The sequence below is a fragment of the Zeus faber genome, assembly GCF_960531495.2.
Source record: "Zeus faber genome assembly, chromosome: 13".
NCBI lineage: Eukaryota > Metazoa > Chordata > Actinopteri > Zeiformes > Zeidae > Zeus > Zeus faber.
Genome location: NC_137198.1, coordinates 24525094 through 24547660, shown reverse-complemented (window position 1 = coordinate 24547660; position 22567 = coordinate 24525094).

Below are 22567 nucleotides of genomic sequence, written 5' to 3'. Positions count from 1 at the left end.
AATTAGCAAGCCGGTCCCACCACCACGGCCAGATGGTCGGAAGGTGTGGGAGAATGAGTAGTTTGTGGAAAGCACAGCTGGGGTTGCACTATTTTCAGGTTTTATCCAAGTCTCAGTGAGAGCAAGGAGCTCCAAGGAGAGGTGGTTAGCATAACCAGAAATAAAGTCGGCCTTGTTAACTGCAGATGGACAGTTCCACAAGGCAACAGAGAAGGAGGTCTTTGCAGATGATGTTTGCTGCAGAGACCTGAGGTGACCAAGATTGCATCTGCGTTTGTTATAACAAGGTTTTCTGTGTGACCTTAAAATTATAGAAATTAGGTAGGCGCACATTGTGTATGAGGTGTCAAAACAAGACAGGTTTGCCTTGTTCGGTGTCCTTGCACAGGTAGACTTGCAAGTCTTTACACAATACCGTCTTCACACGAGAAAGGCTGCACACAGGGCTGGCGCTTTGCTGACACTTTAGTAACAGTCCCGTGAATGTAGCATGACCGCTGATTGAAGTCTGCTGTTCTCGTGCTTGTACTGATTGCATCCGGCTGAAGGCACACCCACACAAAAACAAGGACCTACCGATTTGGGGGGTTGTCTAGAAGTCACACCCTTTGTTGATGGCAAAGCAATTGACAGTGATGGGTTTAGAGTGAAACCAGCAGTCCTAAGTTACAACAATACAATACTAGATAACAGATACAAAGCAGTAAATACACTTTCACAACAGTCTTGGCACTGTTGCTTGTCTCAAGTGCTCAAGACTGCAGTGAAGCATATAAGGGCCTGCTCAGTGAAAATGGCATGCCCAGGTCCTGTTTAGACAAAGGCTTACAGATTAGGGGGAGTGTCTTGAAGTCACACAGATGGCTCAGCAATTAACAGCAGATAACAGTTCCTAACTGAAACCAACTTGATACAAAGGATGTGCCAAATACAGTAGATGGGTTCAGAGTGAAACCAGAAGTCCTAAGTTACAACAGTACAATACTAGATAACAGATACAAAGCAGTTAATACACTTACACAACAGTCTTGGCACTGTAGATTGTCAGATGATGGTCGTCATTGCTTGCAGCCTCTAATCCACATCTCCCTTCACAGATGCTTCAAGCACCTTGTCGACATCCTCGTCAAACTGCTCCCAAACTGTTGTCTTGTAGGCCTGTGGCCACTTGATTCGAACATTCCCCAGAGAGATACTTGGGTGAGCTGGTTGTGCCACATGGAGGCTTTGTGCTCTATGGGGTGCTTCCTGGACCTGCTCCTCCTGCGTCTCATCAGATGTGGTACCTGTGTGCTGTGGTACGTCATCTCCCTCCAAACACAAAGTTTGTATATTCTGGAAAAGGGATTTTTCAAGTGACCGATATGAGTGAGATGTTCAATCATTTGAGGTTGTTGTAGGATGTTGTTCGTCAATTTGATTTTAAATTTTAGAGACTGCTGTAATTGACGGAATTGAAGGAATCCGTCGCCACCGATATTATACCTTTGGGTATAATCTTGTTTTTTCCAAGAGCTAAAGATTATTAATCTGTTTTTAACCAGGAAATCTGGTTTGTGCCAGATTGGCGTGAATTTGTTTGGAGATAGAGTGTGACCACTGAGTTTGAGGAATTTCCACCAGGCTGACAGAGTTGTTGTGATAAATGGGTTTTTAAAGCAATTATGTTTCCTTATAGATTCAGTAAGGAATGGGAGATCGGATAATGATAACTCCTGAAATTCAGATTGTTCAATGTCCCGCCATCCATGGGCCAATTGTTGCTCTGGTTGTATCCATTTAATTATAAATTGAAGATGGTTTGCTAGATAGTAGTATCTAAAGTTTGGGGCTGCTAGGCCTCCACAGTCTTTATATTTCTGTAGTGTTGCCAGTTTAATTCTCGGTTTTCTATTTCCAATAAAATTAGTTGACTATTGAGTCGAGAGTATTAAACCAATGTACTGTTGGTTGCACTGGGGTCATTGAAAATACATAGTTTATTTTTGGAAGTATATTAATTTTCACGGCTCCTATCCTACCAATTTGTGAGATGGGTAGGTTGTTCCATTGAATGAGGTCTTCTTCAATGGATTTGAGCAATGGAGTGAAGTTAAGGGGAAACAAATCTGATAGATTGCTGGAGATATCAATACCAAGGTATCTAATATTGCCCGTTGTGATGGTTAAGTGAAGTTTCTGGGTTGCAGCATTACAGTCCCCGCCACTGAGTGGTTAAACTGTGGTTTTAGTCCAATTTATTAAATAGTCTGAGATAGCTGAGAATTTAGATAAAAGATTGAACACCTCCGTTAGGGATGATATTGGGTTTCGTATGCACAACAAGACTGAACTGATTTTTTGAACAGAGTTTCCTGTTTGTATTTTAGGCCCACGGCCTCCCAGCGCCACTAGAGGCCGCCCTTGCCCCATCTGCAGCTCCCTACTCAAACCCAATTGCACACACCTGGGATCAATTACCTGCACAGTATTTAGCCCCAGCTTCCTAGCCATTCCTTGCCAGACTGTCAACTAGCTTTCCCTGAGTTGTATCGCTATTGGCTCCCTTCCAAGTGCCTATTCCTAGTTCCTAGTTCCTAGTTTATGTCTTGTTGTCTCTCCTTACCCGCTTGTCTCCTCTCGTCTACCCAGTCTGTCTCTCCAAGTCCAGCCAGCCCGGTTTACCTGCCTGTCTCCGCTCGTCGACCAAGGCTCTCCGTCCATCTCCATCCAGCCTGGTTCCCCGTCTCTCCACCCGGATCCTGGACTCCATCTCCTGGTCATCATCATCCCTGCCCTGCCCTGCTCCATCCCCACCCGACCGGGTCCCCCCGGCCAGCTCCACCGCCCTGGCTAATAAACATCCCTTGCCTGCCTCCCGTCTCCCTGTGTCCTGCATTTGGGTCCCTCCCAGTTCTGGTCGTGACATTGTATGCCTACAATATTACTGTTTGGACGGATAGCCGCCGCGAGGGGGTCAATAAAGATGGCGAATAGTTAAGGGGAGAGCGGACATCCTTGTCTTGTGCCGCATTGTAGAGTGAAACGCGGTGAAGTGTAACCATTGGTGATGACAGAAGCAGATGAAGCATTGTAGAGGATTCTGATCCATTGAATGAGTGACTCTCCAAAGACAAATTTGTTTTACTTTGAGATATGTCCAATTAACTCTGTCAAATGCTTTTTCGGCATCCAAATAGGCAACATTTGTATTTAAGTTGTTCCTTTGAGATATGCTGATCAGACGCATAAACAACGCATATTGCTGGATGAGTGTTTGCCATTGACAAAGCCTGTTTGGTCTGGGTGAATTATAAATGGAATTACTTTTTCAATTCAGTTGGTTAGTGTTTTACTTTTAATCTTTGGCTTGCAATTAATAAGGCTTATGGGTCTATAACTGGACGTGAGGGTTGGGTCCTTATTGGGTTGGAGCAAAACCAAAATGAGAGCAGTATTCGTGTGGAGGCATGGTGGAGGTTGACATGACCTCTGTAACCATTCTGATGAATAATGGTGAGATAAGTGACCAGAAGTGTTTAGAAAATTCCACTGGGTAGCCATCTGATCCAGGTGATTTATTGTCGGGCATAGAGAAGAGCGCTTTCCTGAGTTCTTCAAGAGTAAGTGGTTGATATAACGTGGTAGCCTGCTCCGTCGAAAGTTTAGGAAGGTCAATATCATCAAGGAATGAGTGAATGTTTGATATATTCGATTCATTATACGAGTGATATAGGTTATGATAAAAGTCTCTAAATATGCTCAGATGCAGTGAGGTGGGTTTCTAGCAGTAGACAGAAGCTGGGGATCACCTTGGTGAGGTGAGTTAGGATTTTGCTACGTTTTACAGATGAGCCCAAGCCTCTCACATTCCAACTAACAAACTTAATGGGTGTCATTGAAGCTAGTTAGGGGTTGATGGCACAGTGCATCCAAGGCAAAAGCTATACTATTGTTCCCATGCTTTCCCATAGATAAGTTTGGGATTTCCTCCTTTACATTCCTTTTCACTGCCATAGTATTGTCGGAAGTTTGTATGGATACATAACTACACAAACAAATGACAAGTAGACAACGATGAACACAGAACATTGCCGGATTGGACATACATAAAGTGAGAGACATTATAGAGTGAGAGTGATAGGAGAAGTAAGGAGGGAAGGATTAGGGAGGAATAAGGAAGGTGAGATGAGAGTGAGCGATATTTTAAATCCTGACATACTGTAGATAGCATGCCTATTCCTCATCTTGCAGTGTAAAATAACCAGAATTACAAGAATACAGTGCATACATAATGCTCAAAATAACCAGGGTGTGGTGGAGGAGTCTCGGTATTACAGACCATCTAGATATAGTTTATCAACCACCACCGATACACATTTACCCTTCTACCGTTTCTCCTTCAGGACAGGATACAGCACTTTCCGTTAATCGTTGATCTCCCGGGGGAATTAATCGTTCATACCAAGCGTGGTTCCTTTCAGCTCCCGTCCTTTGCTTTTAACCAGCTCCTTGTGCTTGAAGTATTAAAACTTACCAATGATGGAGCGGGAATGGTTCCCCACGCGGTGTCCCAGTCGAACGCGGTGAAAGGTGATCTCCTTCATGGTGTTCATCGGGAATTTCAGGGCAGCGCGGACAGTCTTTCACCATATTTTCTGGGGACTCGGTGTTGTTCTCTGGGATCCCAGAAAAGATGAGGTTGTCCCGCATACTTCTGGATTGTATATCCAGGATAGTCTCTTTCATCATTTTATTTTATTTTTTTACAACTTCCATCTCCGCTGTGAGATGCTTCGTGGAGGTTTTTACATCCGCGTTGTCTTTTTGCATCTTGCCGACCGTGCGGGGCAGGAAATCAAGACTGACTTTGATCTCGGTTATGTCTCGGAGAAGTGGAAAAAGCATGTCCAGCTTCTTGTTAATCTCATCCAAGACACTCACCTCTACAGCACCCGGTATGAGATCGTCTGTGTCTGTTGCTGAGTCGGTCTTCCTCCTTTTCGCGGGATTATTGCGGTCCTAGTCATCTTTCATCACGTATGCATTATAAAAAAAATTCTCCACTTTGGTTTCGCGCAGTGTTCCCTTTTTTTATTTATATATAAATATTATTTGCAATTTTCTTTGTTATTTTGTCTGAGGTGGAACTGCCGGTGTATTAGTTAGTGTAGCAGGGCACCGCCATGTTGGGTCTCCACTCACTACTCACTACTCGTCTTCTCGCGAGATCACAGCATGCTCCCATCCCTCACAGCCACAGCCATACAGGTCCATTTCCAACCTGCCATTCCTCAGGAAAATACTTGAAAAAAGTTTACCTTCAGCTTAACAACTATCTAACTTCAAACATCCTTTTAGACACCTATCAATCTAGCTTTCGACCTCGCCATAGCACAGATAAAGCACTTATTAAAGTTCTGAACGATCTGCACATAAACTTTCTTCTTCTTTTTCTTTCGGCTGCTCCCGTTAGCCGTCGCCACAGTGGATCATCTGCCTCCAATACCTTCTGTTCTGAGCATCTTCCTCCTTTACACTAACCGCCTGCATATCCTTCCTGACCACATCCATAAACCTTCCCTTTGGCCTACCTCCTCCCATCCTCTTGCCTGGCAGCTCCATCCTCAGCATCCTTCTCCCAATATAACTCTCATCTCTCCTCCACACGTGCAAATGCATGTGTGCAAATCTCAACATCCTCAACTCTGCCACCTCCAGTACAGCCACCTGCCTTTTTGTCAGTGCTACCAGCTCTAAACTGTACAACATAGCTGGTCACACTGCCGTCCTGTAGACCTTCCCCTTCACTCTTGCTGGAACCCTTCTGTCACAGATCACTCTGGACACTCTTCTCCACCCACTCCACCCTTCCTGTACTCCCCTCTTCACCAATCTTCCGCACTCTCCGCTGCTTTGGATGGTCGACCCCAAGTACTTGAACTCATCCACCTTCTCTGCCTCCACTCCTTGCATTCTTAGCTTTTTGCCACCCTCCCTCCCAATCAGGAACATGTATTCTGTCTTACTCCTTTCATTCCTCTTCTCTCTAATGCATGCCTCCACTTCTCCGGGCTCTCCTCAACCTGCTCCCTACTCTCGCAACTGATCACAATGTCATCCGCGAACATCATAGTCCACGGAGACTCCTCCCTGATTTCATCTGTTAACCTGTTCATCACCATTGCAAACGAGAAAGGGCTCAGAGCTGATCCTTGATGCAGTACCACCTCCACTTTGAATGCCTGCGTCACGCCTACTGCACACCTTACTACTGTCTGACTGCCCTCATACAGATCCTGTACCACTCTTACGTACTTCTCTGCCAGCCCCGACTTCCTCATGCAATACCACACTTCCTCTCTCGGCACCGGTATCATAGGCTTTCTCTAAATCCACAAAGACGCATTGCAACTCCCTCTGGCCTTCCCTGTACTTTTCCATCAGCATTCTTAAAGCAAACATTGCATCTGTAGTTCTCTTTTCTGGCATGAAACCATACTGCTGCTCGCTGAAACCAACCTCTCCTCTTAACCTATACTCCTCTAGCCTTTCCCATAGCTTCATGCTGTGGCTGTAGTTACTACAGCTCTGTATGTCTCTCTTATTAGGCATACTTCCCTTGAAGATGGGGACCAGTACACTTCTTCTCCACTCCTCCGGCATCCTCTTCTTTTCCAGGAGTTAAACAGTCTCGTTAGGAATGCCACTGCCATCTCACCTGAACATTTACATGCTTTCCCAGGTATGTCATCTTGGACAACTGCCTTTCCACTATTTATCTTCTTTAATGCTGTTCTCACCTCATCCTTGCAAATTTGCGTCACTTCTTGATCCACTATCCCCACATCATCCACTCTTCTCTCCCTCATTTTCTTCATTCATCAACTCCTCAAAGTACTCCTTCCCCCTTTCCACATACTCTCCTCACTAGTCAGCACATTCCTATCATTGTCCTTCATCACCCTTACCTGCTGTACATCCTTTCCAGCTTGGTCCCTTTGTCTTGCTAATCGGTACAAGTCCTTTTCTCCTTCCTTACTGCCCAACCTCTCATACAACTTGTCGTATGCCTTTTCCTTTGTCTTTGCCACTTCTCTCTTCGCCTTGCGCCGCATCAGTTTGTACTTCTGTCTACTTTCTTCATCTCTCTGACTATCCCATTTCTCTTGCGCCAATGTTTTCTGCTCTATGCTCTCCTGTACTTCCTCATTCCACCACCAAGAGTCCTTGTCTTCCTTCCTCTTCCCGCATGATACACCGAGTACCTTCTTGGCCGTCTCACTCACCACTTCTGCAGTTTCCCAGTCATCTGGTAACTGTTCATTCGCACCTATTGCCTGCCTTAACTCTTCCCTAAATTGCATGAAACGCTCCTTTTTCAGCTTCCACCATTTTATCTTCTTTCACTCTCTTCCTCTTCGTGGCCACCAGAGTCATCCTACAGACCACCATCAGATGCTGCCTTGCAACACACTCCCCTACCATCACTTTGCAGTCACTAATCTCTTTCAGAATGCACCTCCTGCATAAGATGTTGTCCACCTGTGTGCACCTTCCTCCACTCTTGTATGTCACCCTGTGTTCCTCCCTCATCTTGAAATACATAATCACAGCAGCCATTTCCATCCTTTTGGCGAAATCTACCACCATCTGTCCTTCCACATTCCTCTTCTTGACACCATACCTACCCATCACCTTCTCATCACCTAGGTCTCTGATCCCTTCAGAGACCTCTGAAATATTCTTGACATATTCTTCCTTCAAGACTATCCCTACCCCATTTCTCCTGCCATCCACTCCATGGTAGAACAGTTTGTACCCAGCTCAGATGCTCCTGGCCTTACTCCCCTTCCACATGGTCTCTTGTACACATAGTACATCTACCTTCCTTCTCTCCATCATGTCAGCCAGCTCCTTCTCTTTACCCTTCATAGTGCCACCGTTCAAAGTTCCTACGCTGAACTCTACTCTCCTACACTTTTTCCTCTCCTGCTGTTTCCAAACACACCTTCCCCCTTATTTTCTTCTTCAGCTAACAGTAGCACAATTTCCACTGGCACCCTGTTGGCTAACAGCACCAGTGGCAGATCGTTGTTAGCCCGGGCCTCGACCGATCCGGCATGAAAATCAGATTTGTTGTTGTTGTTTGGCATTGTTTTTACGGCAGATGCCCTTCCTGACGCAACCCTCTCTATTCATCTGGCTTGGGACCGGCACTGATGATACACTGGCTTGTGAAACCCCAGTGTCTAGATTGATCTGCACATAAACACTGATGCAAAAAAAAATAAAAAAACTGATCTGCACATAAACACTGATGCTAAACAACTATCTGTTCTTCTGCTGCCTTTGACATTGTTGACCATCAGATTTTATTTGCGACATTAAAAAAAATGGGTCGGCCTATCTGCCCCGGGTCTAAACTGGTTCAAAACCTACCTACAGGACAGGCAGTTCTTTGTGTCTATTGGAGATTTGGTCTCGAATAAAGTGGATATTGTATGTGGAGTGCACCAAGGTTCGATTCTGGGCCCATTATTGTTTAACCTCTATATGCTCCCACTTGCACATATTGTAAAGAAACACAAACTGAATTACCATAATTATGCAGATGATTCACAATTGTACATATCCCTATCTCCTGGTGACCTACTCTCCATACATTCCCTCGCTCAGTGTGTTAATGCCATTAATGCATGGATGTCACAGAACGTTTTACAACTGAAAAAAGATAAAAAATAAATACTCATCTTTGGTGCAAAGGCTGAAAGACAGAAAATTGCAGCTCATCTCTGTTCTCTGTCCCTGGAGACCAAGAATGAAGCCAAAGATCTGGGTGTAATCATCGACGGTGATCTAAATTTTAAGAGCCATATCAATCACATCACAAAATCAGCCTCGTACCATCTAAAAAACATTTCACATTTAAGAGGCTTCCTGTCAAAAGCAGACTCTGAAAAAGGAATCCATGCATTCATAATGAGTAGATTTGACTACTGTAATGGCCTATTCACTGGCCTCCTGAAATCAGCTGTGCAGTAGCCACAGTCAATCCAAAATGCGGCTGCACGTGTTCTCACTGGGACAAAAAAGTTTGAACACATCACACCTGTTCTTAGATCCCTTCTTTTTTTGTTGTTTTTGTGGGTGTGCGTGTGTGTTTTCTATGTTGTAAGATTTCAGGTTAATGCTGCAGTTGCTGTTGTTGCTGTTTCCGCTGTTGCTCCTGCTGCTGTTGTTTCTTTTGTTGTTTCTGTTGTTGCTGCTAGTTTTGCTGTTGCTGTTGTTGCTGCTGTTGTTGTTTATGTTGTTGTTTCTGTTGTGAGATTACAGTGAGGGGATCATAAGAAGGGTGTGCTTTCAGAGAGAGAGAGTCAAAAGGATCTTCCTCCCGAGGTTTGCATGAAAACTTGACCCGTAATTTACGGACGCTAATTGGATTGACTGGATTGAGATAAGATGGTGCACACTGTTGAAATTTCCGTTTCCAGTGAGAGCTACCACTTCCGGTGCCAGTGACGTCTTTATGTGTGCGTTGTAGTTGCTTTTGTTGTTGTTTTTGTGTGTGGGTGTTTTCCATATTGAGAGATTTGTGTGTGTGTGTGTGCTCTGTATGCTGTGAGATCTGTTTTTTCCACACTGACTGTTCTTAGGATTGCGCAGAGATTTTCTGCTGCTGTTTCTACTGTTGTTTCAGTTGTTTCTGTTGTTGCTGCTGTTTCTGTTGTTGTTTCTGTCTGATTCCGTGGTTGCCGCTGCTGCTGTTGCTGCTGCTGCTGATGTTGTTTGTGTTGTTTTTTCTGTTGTTGCTGCTTTTATTGCTGTTGTTGCTGCTGTTGTTGTTGTTTCTGCTGTTATTGTTGTTTCTGTTGTTGCTGCTGTTGTTGTTGCTGCTGCTGTTGTTGTTTCTGTTGTGAAATTACAGTGATAAGATCATAAGAAGGGGTTGTTTTTCAGAGAGACAGAGAGAGAGAGAGTCAAAAGGATCTCCCTCCTGAGGTTTGAATGAAAACTTGACCCGTAATTAACAGACGTTAATTATGTCTAATTGGCTTGGCTAGCGCTAGTTGTTGCTGCTGTTGTTGCTGCTATTGTTGTAGTTATTTTTGCTGTTGTTTCTGTTGTTGCTGCTGTTGTTGTAGTTTCTGTTGCTGCTGCTTTTGTTGTTGTTTCTGTTGTTGTTTCATTTGTTGCTGCTGTTGTTTTTGTTGCTGTTTCTGTTCTTTCTGCTGTAGTTGTTTCTTCTGTTTATGTTGTTTCTGTTTCTGTTGTTGTTTTGTTGCTGCTGTTGCTGCTTTTTCTGTTGTTGCTGTTGTTTCTGTTGTTGCTGCATTTTCTGTTGTTGTTTCCGTTGTTTCTTTGCTGCTGCTGTTTCAGTTGTTGTTTCTGTTGTTGCTGCTGGTGTTGCCGTTGCTGCTGCTGTTGTTGTTTCTGTATCTGCTGCTATTGTTACTGCTGGTGTTGATGTTGTTGCTGCTGTCATTGTTCTGTTGCTGCTTCTGCTGTTGTTGCTGCTGGTGTTGTTTTCTGTTGCTGCTGCTGCTGTTGCTGTTGTTGCTACTGCGGTCTCTCTCGGTCATCCTCAGACGAGCTTCCATCGGAGTCTCCAATCCTTCCGGTTCTCCATACACCCGGCTAGCTCCGAAGAGCTTTCAGCTCCCGCATCCTGCTTCAAGATGTCCACATACATTAGCGCTGAACATCCTCGCGATCGATGCCCGTGCGTTGGTTCCCATAGGACCAGCCTGCTGGCCGGGAGCTCCCGATGTCTGTGGCAGTGGCAGGCCAGCCTCATCCTCCTAGATGCTACCTTCTTGCTGAGCCTTGGCAGCTGCCCGTACAGGTCCTTGTTGATAATGTGGATGTTCTGGTCCACATTCAGAACAGCTCGTAGCATTCTGGTGTAGCACCCATCCAGGGACTTCTGCAGGGTGGGTGTCAGGGTCCAGCTTTCACAGCCATACAGGAGGACAGACTCCACAGTGGCATGGAATAGGTTCAGCTTTATGTGTCGAGGGAGATTCGAGCACCACACTCTTGACATACCGTTCAGGGCCCTCCACGCTAGTGCCTTCCTGACCTTAAGGTCCTGTTCTGTGGAGTTCACCCAGGAACCCAAGTATTTGAAGTCATTGACTTCTCGCAGAGCGTTGCCATCTGATCGGCGGATGGTCCATGTGGAAGTTATAGGTGATTTCCTCAGTCTTCTTTGCATTCAGTCTGAGGCCAAGCTTAGCACATTCCACCTCCACTCTGTTCAGGAGTTCCTGTGCCTGCCCCACGCGGTCAGACACCAGGCAGATGTCATCTGCGTAGTCTAGGTCTGCCAGGGCTACAGAAGGGCTTCTTCTAGACTTCCTTGGTGTAATTGTGAAGCCAAGCTCCTGCTCCCGCCCATTGATGGCTTTCCTGAGCGCGTAGTCCAGAGCTATGCTGCACCCCTGCTAGGATTTTGAACTCCTCGCTGATGCCATCTGGGGTTACCACCTTGGCTCTTGTGCCCTTGTACATGGCCTCTATGGCCCGGAGTAGATTCGGGGGGACCCCATAAGCCTTGAGGATTTTCAGCATTATGCCTCTGTCTATTGATTCAAATGCCTTTTTGAAGTCAATGAAACACAGCACTGCTGTCAAGTTGTTCTTCTTCACCTCCTCAGTGATACTCCTTGAGGCCAGGATCTGGCCTACAGTGGTCCTTCCCTTTCTGAAGCCATTTTGGTTGTCCCCCAGGTGTGGGTCAATGGCGTCCCTAATCCGGTTTAGTATCATGCGGTTGTACATCTTCGCTATGACACAGGTCAGGCTAATGCCACGATAATTGTCTGGCTTACACAAATCTCTAGATTTGGGAACCGGGATGATGTTAGACAGGGACCATATGTCGGGCTTGATGTTATCTATCAGAGCCTGGTTGCAGATCTCCAGTATGATGTTGTAGAGATCGCAGTTTTTAGGGGCTTCTGGTGGGATACCGTCCGGCCCAGCACTTTTTCCATGCTTCAGGGTGGACTTCACTGTGGCAAACTCCGTAGCTGTAAAGAGGCAATTTCAAGATTTGTGAGGACTACAGGTATCTCTTCCTCAGCTCTGTCCACTGCTGGGTGGGTGCCCAGGAGATCCTGAAGTGGGTGAACCAGGAGGTTACTCTCTCTTCTGGGCTGCAGCCTGCCAGCTGTCCCTCACTCGCCCTCTTGGGCCCACTCATCTCGTTTATGACCTTCCATGACTCCTTGTATCTCTGTTCGCCATGTTCTGCCTCCACCCCTCTTCACCTTCTCCAACATCTCCTCCCCTTTGATCCTGTCGTAGGTGTTGAACAGCTGTTGTTTGGTGCTGTTCAGCTCCTCCCGACTCTCTGCGGTCCCCTCTCTCTCATAGTTTCTGGGTGCCTCTGCCACCTGCACCTGCACTCGGACAACTTCTGGGTGTTTAGATCTAGTGGAGGCTCTGAGTCTCCCCTTTGTCGGCACCCATTTCCTGGTTGCCTCTTCGTTAGCAGAGAGGAACCACTCGTAGGTTGTTGGCTCCCCGTCCTCGGCCAGCAGATGTAGGCGGGCTCTCACCTCCGCTGTGTAGTTTGCCTGGAGTTCAGGGCTTCCCGCAAAGGCCTCCCAGTCGGGCCGGGTCCTTGGGGCGCTCTTAGGGACCCTCAAGCTCAGGCGCAGCCTTGTAGCGACCACACGATGATCAGAGCCTACAGAGTCGAATGTGCTGTAGGACTGCGTTCAAGATGGACTTCCTCCACTTCCTCCCTACCAGTATATAGTCCAGTTGGCGCCGCATACTGGTGGCTCGGTCCTGGAACGTCCATCTCTTGCCCATCCTCTTATGGAACAGGGTGTTGGCAGCCAGTAGGTCATGTTCCGTGAGGAGGGCAGCTAGATGTTCTCCGTTAGGTGGTATTGACGTGGTACGTGAAGGAGCGTCTTCCGGTCCAAGTCTCGCATTGATGTCCCCCAGGATTATTAGGAAGTTGTGAGCAGGCACATGGTGGATCGCTGTTCTGAGGTCATCGTAGAACCTTTCCACTTCCTCAATCAGTGCCACGTTGGTGGGAGAGTACACACTCATGACCGTTGTTACTGGGTTTCCCTCGAAATCGGCACCAAGGATCCTGTTGGTGTGTGGTTGCACTCTAGATAGGTTGCCTACCATGGCGGAGCCCCATCTGCCCACTATTTTACCCATAGCTGAGACAGTGGTTGACGGGCACCAGGGCGTGTCCACTCGCCGGTGGGCCTGCGCACCACATCTGTGGGGCCCACTGCTGCTCCCAGATCCCCTACAGTTTAGCCTGGGACTGCATCCCAGTCCCAGTTACCCGTGTGTGGCTGCTGGGAGGCACTGCATGGGTCTTGGTGGTGGAGAGGCTGTATACCAGCAGGAGGAGGCTTACGCACTCAGCTCCTCTTTTCGCTCCCGGCAAGGAGGGCTAGCCGGCGGCAGTAGCTGAAAGCAAAGCACAGCAAGCAGAAGCGACATGCAGCATGCACAGACACATGCACAAGCTACAAACACTATTACTACTACTACGCATGCACTACCACACAAGACGCATCACACGCACCCTGTGTGCAAGCACACACACACTACGACACAACACGGTTGTGGTTGCGTTTTTTGGGGTTTTTGTTGTTGTTTTTGTTGTTGTTTCTGCTTCCACATTTGTTGTTGCTGTTGTTTCAAGGGCATTTTGAAATGACCAGCTGACAACTATGTTCTTTTTTTTTATTGTATTTCTTTGTAAAGCGCATTGTGTTGCCCTGGTATGAAATGTGCTTTATGAATAAAGTGTGTCTTGACTTGACTGTTCTAATTATTCTATCCAACACTCGTGAATTGGCTCATTTTGTATTTGGTTTTAAAGTGTTTATTCTCAAATTACTTGTATGCTCAATGCTCATTCATTTCAAATATTGTTTTCCTAATTTTAAATAACCGCACTTTGGAAACAAACAGCCAGATCAGTATATTGATGTTCAGCAGGGGCGATTCAAAGGCATCAGGGTCTTGCAGCTTGCAGACGAGGGAGATGGTGGGGGCATGGTTGCCATGCGTTAGGCGGCCTGGCTCTCATGGTGAGTCAGGGAGGAGACAGCTCCTTCTCAGGGTCACGTGTACGTTCAGTGGAGCTCCCTACTAGTGTTTTTGATCACATACTGTACATCATACAAGATCATTTTGAGGCCTTAAACAGACGATCGGAATGACAGATGAATCGATCCGGGGCTATTGGTTTATTATCATTCTTTAAATTTTTCGGAGATTTTTCTATTCTAGTTGTGTTTCCTCATTAGCCAAGACCGTTTTGATCATCGTTATATCCTATAAACCTTAAAAATATATATCTTCCATGATATCATCTTCTGTGCGGCTGATATTAGCACTGATGGTGTGATATAAGAGCGGTATGAAAACCAATTAGAGGACAATGTTTTCTTTGAGGCCTGTAATTACTTTTCCTCTGCTCTTGACATGACTTACTATTTCAACTTTTATGGCTGTCTGAATTAAATCACTTGCTTGCCAATTACAGTATGGTAATTTAATCACAAGAGATTAAAAAAGCAATTGTTTTAGTCTTTCCACATATCTTTTTTTGTGAGTTATGGTGATTTGGTTACATTCTCCAGATTTTGTTCCATGGTGTAGTGCATATGATCTAGATCAGTGGTTCCCAATCTTTTTTCGAACTCACGGCCCACTTGAAAATCTCAAAAGTGTTCACAGCCCACATCCGACCAGAAGTAATACGGGAGCCAAACAGTGCATTCTCAGCGGACGTATATTTTAAGAATCATATGTGTCACACCACAGCAAAACTCGCCATCTCGCGCATTTTTAAAATCACCAGGAGCAGCCAAATAAGTTGAAAAAACCTTTCTTGAAGGAAAATTAGATTTTTCCAGATTCCTGTTCCTTTGTGTTTTTTTTTTTTTATCTCTCAACGTATTTTCAAAACCAAGTTTCATAAATAGGAGAAAAATGTTTAACCGTGGAGTTAAATATTCCCATTAGATCACATGGGGAAACACAGCTCACTTAACGGGACGCTGAAAGGCGCTGAATAACGCCGATCGATCGTTTCCTTTATAGCAAGCGTCCAGGTGAAGATCATTCATCCATAATCCATATGATGCGAAGTCACAATGTGAAACCGTTTTGATAGAATTCAACGTTTAAATCGTACTTCTCTTACACACACGGAGCAACTGTTGTGAAACGGCGAAGAAGAAAAATCCTTTGCGTTACGCAACTACGCCACAAACAGACTGTTAAAGCGCAGCACAGTAGTGTTTCGGTCTCACTTGTTTGTGAAAACGTTCTTCTCTGTATCATTATGGATCATGCGAAGCGGGTGGCGGAAGATCTGAATCATATTTCGAACCTTAATGTGACCAGTGTGATAGATCCAAGTCAGTGTTAGCAGCGCGTACTGGACTTCATTTTCCGCGATGATAGTTAGTTCTCCGACGGCGACGCAGAGAACAACAGCGATGCTGAATCTGATATTTCTGGACTTGGAGAACATTTCAAACAGCAGATTTCAAACATAATGCGACGATGAAATGGAATATTTTCAAAAACCACCGGAGGAGACCGACAATACGTCCGTTGTTGTTACACCGGAAGAAGTTGATGACGTGATGAAGTCCGTTGAGGTTGGTGACAGATTTTCAGATTTCAGATTTTTCTGAGACTCATATTATTGATAGACTCTAGATTTTGTTGTGTTGTCCGTACTTTTAAACTCCAAAATAATTCCAGGTTTATAAAACATGTGTATTCTTACTGTTAAATAAAAGCTTTTTTAAAAACAAAATGAGTTGTGTTGTGGAGCAGTTCGTGATTGGCCCATTCATCAGTATGTTAAGTAGCCATGAGGCTTTGTTTGTCCGCCAACCCCATTTGCATTCTGGGAGCTGGCTGAATGAACCTGGTGTGGGTAAAACTTTGGAAGTGATTATCTCAGAATTATTTTTCGAAAGCCGCCAAATGACCCTAAAGTACACGGTGGGTCACATATGCATTCTCATGCATACAGTGCAGTAGTGGTAAAAAAAAAAATATGTGGGTTAAACCTTATATCTATGGAACCTTTGTGTAATGTTAGTAACGGTATCTAGTAAGCACTGTCTGAAGAGCGCTGTGTATTGAATGTAGCCTAATGACTCACGCCAGCGCTGATAAATCTCACGATAACAGGAGCACATTAATATTAACTCACCAAATGAGAGGGCTGATGTTGCATGGCAGACACTAAATCTTTGATGTCTGGCTTAAGGGACTACAGTCTCAGGCGAAGATCTGGCTCAACAGTGAATTTATTCCTGTTTCGTCGTCAATGCCACAAGCTCTGAAAAGCCAGTCTCACAGAGATATGTCGTCGGTAAAGGCATCAGAAATTGCATAGCTCTGTCAGACAGATCGAGATACTCAGAGCAACATGAAGCCAAAAGTTTGTCAGGTACCTCTGTGAGAAAGTCAGTTTCAATGCGGTGTCGCCTGAGAGATCCACAAGATTGTCCTTCTCTTTTGAGCTCAGGCCTGTGAGGGTATCGTCACTGTGGCTGGCGAAGAGGCTTTAGATCCAGCTCCACTGCACATCTGGGGTGGGGAAATATTTGCGCAGCTTGGTCCTCAAACCATGCAGGTGCTCTTTGACATGATTGATTACGGTGACGGGAAGCCGCATTTCGTCCTTTGTCAAAAAATCTGACAAATTCTCAAACGAGTCAAAGTTTGACCAGTCATCTTGCCTGGCCCACATACCCATTTTTCTTATGGTCGCTTCAATTTTATTCTGGACATTGAACATGGTCACTTCTTTTCCTTGAAGACTGAGGTTGAGTCCATTTTAGTGGCTGATATCCCAGCTGAGCCAGGCACTCAAAATCCCTGAAGTGATATGCGAGTACAAACTTTGTGTTGAGAAAAAACACCTTCACCTCATCACACAATTCAAAAAGTCACATCAGTACCTTCCCCCTTGAGAACCACCAGACTTCGGTGTGTGACAAAAGCTGCTTATAATCACTGCCCATCTCGTCACATAAAAAATAAAGGTGATTGCAGTGGGCAGTTTTTGATGAAGTTGACTCTGACCGCCTCATCTAGCACAGTCTTTAGATCTGCAGCATTTTATTTAGAGCCAGCGCTGCTCTGTGTATACTGTAGTAGACAGATGTTTCAAGTGGTGGATTTTGATTGGCTTGCACGCCTTCTCTCTCAACATCACTCCCACTATCTCTTTTGTGGTGGGAAGAATTAAATTCTCCCCAATTGTATGCGGCTTACCAGGCTTGGCTATGAGTCGGGTGACCCGATAGGACGCTTCCGCTGCCTTTGCATTCTCAGTGCCCATACATGATGTTTCGATGACTTTCTTCTTGCCCTGATAGTCCTTGAGTTCATTATCGAAAAATTCAAGCGGCTTGGACATGTACTGTTGGTGTTTTGTCTCGAGGTGACGGTGCAGTTTACATGGCTTCAGAGCTTCGTTTGATAAAATCTCCTCACACAACACGCATAGCAATAAGGGTTCATCTCTGTGCCTGTCCAAAAAAATCCCAATGATAAATATTCAGCGCTATACTTTCTTCGAACATTTGTATTTTGTTTGACAGGCGGGACTGTCCCCCCTGTCGGATGTCCTGCCGGGACTTTGCTTATGGATGATGTACCAATGGCTTCTTTCCTTTTCAGTGTGCCTGATGTTAGCCAACTATCCATTTTGATTATCACCTCAAGTTAAAAAATGTACAGGGTGCATGTTGATCTTGGTCCGGCTTGGACGTAGTACGCCCTCACATAAGTTCCTATCTATCAGTGATGATGCATTTTTTAAGGCTTTAACAAAAAATACCATGAATGATTTTTTTTTTTTTACATTTGACATTTACATTTGTTTTGCCCATGATTTGGCAGCCCACTTGTAATACCGTCGGTCCATAGGTTGGGAATCGCTGATCTAGGTAGATAGATAGATGAACACCAAGATAAATGACAAGGTAAAAAACGTGAAAATATACAATATACAGTCCGAGCCAAAAATTAATAATTAACGAGGAAAATACATCTAGAAATAAACAATAACAATACATATTTTGCAATATACAGTAAACCTGGATGATAGACAATAAATAATTGATGTAAACCTAAACAATGAAACAGAAGAAAGATCAAATACATTTGCCATGTACAAAAAAAACCCAATAAACAAATAAACCGAACAATAAATCAGAATGATAAAGCAAATAAAAACGAAAAAAATAACAGTTAAAACCTAAAAAATATGGCAATATACAATAAAAAATAAAAATGTAGAATCAATTTGTTTCTGTTTTCATCTATGATGGGATTTTTAATTTTATAAAACTTTTTGTGTTAAATTAGTTTGTCTAAACAATAGTTTGTCTGAAAGTGTCTCATGCTTATAGGTTGCTTATGCTTATATAAATGCTTATAGTGGAAGACTGTTCATATTAATAAATATTAATAAACAACAAGCGTAGACCTAGAAATAGACAAGAAATATGAAAATAATAAATTGTCAAATCCAATTATCTCTTCCAGTTCCAATTTTTTCACTGTCAATTAACAAGACACACTATAACGCCGTTGGGCTATCCTTCCCACCCGTGGGGGTATGTACAGGCGTGGATGAAATTCTCTGCGTGTCATGTAGACCCTTCAAGCCCGGACAGGCTGTCAGCACACGTCTCATTCCAGCAGAGGTTTCGACAGAAGAAGCGGCCAGCCCTAAATGCGGCCCAAATAACCACTTTGGGGTGCTGCCCCTTAAGGCGTAATTAGGAAGACAAACACAGAAAGGTAGCCTTGGGTGGAGGAGCCTGTGGTGGTGGTTCGTTTTTTTATTTGTCTGACCATCTGTTCCTGCCTGGGTACATTCTGGATCCATTACGGCAGAAGTGGTGAAATGATTGGGGGAGGGAGCGATGCGGGGGTCACCGGAGAGTAAAGAGCCTGAGAGTAAGGGGGCGCCCTAAGTGCCACCAAGCTGGGTCCTGAAGTCCTCAGGGTTGTTCAGGGGATGATCTATGCCTTTTAGAGGATTATTATTGTGCTCAAATGTACAGTGATGTCCACGATTCTGGAGGAAGTGAGATTCGCGATTTTCTTCATTACAATCGATTAATTTCCTCTAATTGTGCAGTCAGACTAAAAACGAGACAGGGCTGCCTATCATTTGTCTAAACCAGTTTGGCTCTTTTCACAACGCACACCGCGGCAGGAAATACAGGGGGTTTGTAAACATAACTATATAATTGCGATCTGACTCGATGGGGGGGGCCCACCTCTCAAACCAAAGTGATGCCCTTGAATGCATGTTAACACAATTACGTTAACTTACCCAAACTTCGTGAAATCAACGATTATCCACACAACTGACAGCGCTTTAGTTTCTTCACTGCACATCGCCGTCATCTCCACCATAAAGAGTGATGATCTTCATACTGTATGACAAACTATTTTTCACACAGCACTTTAAATACTGAACATATACTGTGCATTGATATATATATATATATATATACATATATATTTATTTGCATACAAATATCATCATCAATCATCATCATCAATATCATGATGTCGGGAGACTTTAACCATATCACCATGAATAGAGTTCTGCAGACTTTCAAACAGTACGTGAGCTGTCCTACCAGAGAGGAGAGGACCCTGGACCTGATGTATGCTAACATTAAGGATGCATACATCTCCTCTTCTCTCCCGCCTCTGGGCAGGTTAGATCACAACCTGTTCACCTCAAACCCTGCTATGTGCCTCTGGTGAAGAGGAAGCTTACGACCACAAGGACTGTGAGGAGGTGGTCGGAGGAGGCTTATGAGGCACTGCAGGACTGCTTTGAAGTGACTGACTGGCCTGCACTCTGTGAGCCCCACGGGGAGGACATTGATGGGCTCACAGAGTGCATCAGGGACTATATCAACTTCTGTGTGGACTGCAATGTCCCAGCTCGGACTGTCACCTGTTACGCCAACAATAAACCATGGATCACTAAGGACATTAAGGCCATCCTGAACGAAAAGAAGAGGGCGTTCAGAGTTGGCAACCGTGATGAGGTGAGGAGAGTGCAGGGGGTACTCAAACTTACAATCAAGGAAGCAAAAGACAGTTATAGGAGGAAGCTGGAGAAAAAACTCCAGCAAAACAACATGAGGGATGTGTGGAGTGGCATGAGAACCATCACTGGGTTCCAGAAGACGGGTGGCATGGGGTTGGAGGGCCGTGCGGACCGGGCCAATGAACTGAACCTATTTTTCAATAGGTTTGATACTGCGGCCCATCCCCCACAAGTCCTACTCCTCCTTCTTACAGACCCCTTGTTTGCTCCTCACCGCCTCAATTCACACCCACCTACTCCACCCCTCCCCTATGCTCTACATCATGTCCTCCACAACCTGAGGACCCCACCCCTCCCCCAACTGTCACCTCTACAGTGTCCTTCACGCCTGACCTGGTGAGAAGACAGCTGACGAGACTCCACTCCGGCAAAGCTGCAGGCCCCGACGGTGTATTTCCCAGGGTGCTTAAAGCCTGTGCCCCCCAGCTGTGTGGAGTACTCAGTCAAGTCTTCAGCCTGAGCCTGCACCTCCAGAGGGTCCCTGTGCTGTGGAAGACGTCCTGCCTCGTTCCTGTGCCGAAGACGCGGCGTCCCAGTGGCCCTCAGGATTACAGACCGGTGGCTCTGACGTCCCACATCATGAAGACCTTTGAGAGGCTCGTCCTGGAGCAGCTAAGGCCTATGGTCAGGCCTTTCACTGATCCACTGCAGTTCGCCTACCAGCCCCGCCTGGGAGTTGAGGACAGCATCATCTACCTGCTGAACAGAGTCTACACTCATCTGGACAAGCCGGCGAGCACTGTGAGAGTCATGTTCTTTGATTTCTCCAGTGCTTTCAACACCATCCGTCCGGCTCTTCTGGGTAAGAAGATGGCTGCGATGCTGGTGGAGGCCCCCATCGTGCCCTGGATTGTTGATTACCTGATGGGCAGACCACAGTTTGTACGCCTACAGAACTATGTGTCTGACAGAGTAGTCAGCAACACTGGGGCCCCACAGGGGACTGTCCTCTCTCCATTCCTCTTCACCCTCTTCACCTCAGACTTCAACTATTGCACTGAGTCCTGCCACCTTCAGAAGTTTTCTGATGACCCAGCAATAGTTGGTTGTATTCAAAAGTGTGATGAGAGTTAATACAGGACTGTTGTGGGCAACTTTGTCACTTGGAGTGAGCTGAACCATCTGCAGTTCAATGTGACTAAGACAAAGGAGCTCATAGTGGATTTGAGGAGGGAAAAAACACCTGTGACCCCTGTTTCCATCCAGGGGGTCCCTGTGGACACTGTGGAGGAGTACAAGTACCTGGGGGTGTACTTCAATAACAAGTTGGACTGGACCAGAAACACCGAGGCAGTCTACAAAAAGGGCCAAAGCCGACTCTATTTCCTACGGAGGCTGAGGTCCTTTAACATCTGCCTGACAATGCTGAGGATGTTCTATGAGTCTGTTGTGGCCAGTACGAGCTTCTTCGCTGTCACATGCTGGGGCAGTGGGCTGAGGGTTGTAGACAACAACAGACTAAACAAACTAATCAGGAGGGCCGGTGATGTCGTAGGAGAGGAGCTGGACACCCTGACGACTGTGGCAGAGAGGAGGATGCTGTCTAGGCTTCAGTCCATCTTGGACAATGTCTTACACCCTCTCTACAACACACTGGCCCAGCAGAGGAGCACCTTCAGCAGAAGACTCCTCTTACCCAGATGCACCACAGAGCGCCACAGGAAATCATTCCTGGCTGAGGGCATCAATCTCTACAACGCCTCCCTCAGAGAGTCAGACACCCCCTCTCAGTAACCTGACCTCAAAACACGGACTTCCACTTCTGCACCTTCTTCTTTTTGCACATTTTAACTGCACATTTTACACTTTACCATGTGTATATAGATATGTATATATATATATTTATATATAAATATGTTTCTTAATAATTATTATATGTTGTATGTAAATATGTTGTATGTAGATTTGGAGCTGTAACAAAAGTAATTTCCCCCTGGGATTATTAAAGAATTTCTGATTCTGATTCTGTTACTTTCAGGAGCACTGTGTCCAGTTGAATGCATGGGCTTCTCTTGCGCTCTACAGTTACACCTGTCTTGCTCAAGGACAAATCCCTCCCAGTATCAACATGTTTCATTCCTATTAACTAGCCCAGAGCAGCACCTCGGCACTCTCTCTGACTGTAGGATCGCCAGTAATAGGCCAGTGTAAGAGTTCATTACCTTATATCATTGTTAGGGTGAATGTTCCATATGTATATTCAAGATTCAAGATTCAAGAGGTTTGATTACACACAATATGTCCTAGACTAAACACAGTAGCTACCTAAGAAAATTTCTTTCTACTAGACCAACTAACTGATTCCTAAAATGTCAAACAGTAAGCCGAATACTTATAGAATAAAATAAAAATATATAGAATAAAATAAAATAAAATAAAATAAAATAAAATAGAATAGATAAAGGGAATAGGCTT